The following is a 1763-nucleotide window of genomic DNA, read 5'->3' as shown; positions in this document are numbered from 1 at the left end:
AAAATACAAAGTTTTAATTAAAACAAACCATTTGTTCTCGGAATAGGACCACAAACATCATTATATATAAAACCTATATTTTTAGTATCGGGGAAGACCCCTTTAAGCTTAAATATTGGATCCGCCCCTGGTTACACATTTTAAAGATTTAAGGATACATATCTTTTGATTCAGATGTTTATTTATGTCTTGGTATTTCTCGTTAAACGGACCACGATGAATTTTGTGAAGTGGGATTGTCTCATTTTAGCAGGTAGGACGGTGAATCTGTGCTATATTGTTCCAACAGGGATAGAAGACTTATTAAGTGTAATTCGCAAAGCATAACAAGTTTAAAAGTTTAAGTTGTACAGCTTAAAAAAAGTAACAGGTAGCAGGACCTTTCAAGCCAGTCTTTAGTCTGATGATATTTATCTTACCCAAAAAGTTTCACGAATATTAACTAGATAGCTAGATAATTATCACAAAAATTAAGTGGTAAACACGACACAATTCGCTAACGTTAACAGGTTATCTTACGGCAGATATATATGCCATCGTAGCTTATCATAGTATTGATATTTCAGTTCTTTCGCTCTGTACGTCGATATGCTCAACACAAGCGTCGCTTATTCGCCTGAAAGGGGAGCAGAAGATTCAAGTACATTTTGTTCTTTAACAAGCTTGTTTTATATATATTTCAACAACAAAAAAATATTTACTATAACTAATCGTGCTTATCACCTTGATGTATATTTTACACTTTAAATGGTTATGAATTAATAACAACGAGCAAGCATAAAGCTTCAATTTGAATTGACTGTTTTTACCTATTGGTGTAGTGTAAAGTATGAGCATTATGTTTTACTTTGCAGTTTCGCTGTAGCTGTAGATATGTGATTATTTCTGTTGACTGTCTACTGCTACAGACTGTCATCATCGCTGCTTAAACGCGCACCAAAATGACGATAAGTATTGCAAAGATGATGGAGACGGTGTAACATATTGTAAAATGTGTGAACCATGGTGGACGGGAAACCACTGCAAAGAAATAGGTTCGTTTTTTACACGTCTTTCGGCATTTATTATGTTTTACATTCTTTTGTGTATTTACAACTCTTTATATGGCAGATCTAAATAATACTAAGATCAAGTATATATAAACAAAGGAATTACATTGTACGTGACCTTGACCTTCAGTTGTGTGTAAAATGAAGATATTCAAACTCGTTTTAAACTCGTTTGTAAATCATGCAGGTAACCTAACACAATTGTTTTTCCTTTTTGAAGAAATGCTTTTTTAAAAGATGATTCTTACATAACAGAAGTTAAACTATAACCAGGTTTTTCCTTTTTTCTTATTTCACTCTCAATTATCAGGTCGCGTACTTTGACTCGGCGTTGTTAAGAGCCAGCCATACTTTTCCGTACTATGTCTTAATAACGAATTATCGTACAGCTCAAATACGGATGCAATCTTTTAGATATGCCACACTGTTAAGACCTTTGCTGTGTTGCAACTAATTCGTGAGTCGCATTTGTTGCGCTGAACTCGAAAACTTGTCGCTTTGTGCCGTTTGAAGTCAAACTTGCGTCGTTGTTTCTCGCATATTGTCGGAAAAAGCCTTCAATATTTAAAACATGTTCCTCTCGTGAGAATCTCAAACTTCAGCAGTGATTTTCGTCGTTAAACTGCCGTACTGTGTGTCGCTTTTTATCATGTGATCTCGCCTGTTCTCGTTCTATATCATCGTTTATCGCGGCATATCTGGAAAAATGTAAAT

At 34.7% G+C, this 1763-nt stretch overlaps 1 long non-coding RNA gene across 1 annotated transcript; it reads left to right on the top strand.

Moving 5' to 3' along the window:
- The first annotated feature begins 207 nt into the window (after positions 1 to 207).
- LOC128213724 (uncharacterized) lies at positions 208 to 1028 on the top strand. The gene is made up of 3 exons (XR_008257789.1): positions 208 to 253; positions 567 to 640; positions 855 to 1028. It is a non-coding gene; the product is annotated as an uncharacterized LOC128213724 (long non-coding RNA).
- The last annotated feature ends 735 nt before the right edge of the window (positions 1029 to 1763 follow it).

Source organism: Mya arenaria, chromosome 13 (assembly GCF_026914265.1).
Source record: "Mya arenaria isolate MELC-2E11 chromosome 13, ASM2691426v1".
In the NCBI taxonomy this organism is placed as follows: domain Eukaryota; kingdom Metazoa; phylum Mollusca; class Bivalvia; order Myida; family Myidae; genus Mya; species Mya arenaria.
This window is presented reverse-complemented; position numbering and strand designations above follow the sequence as displayed.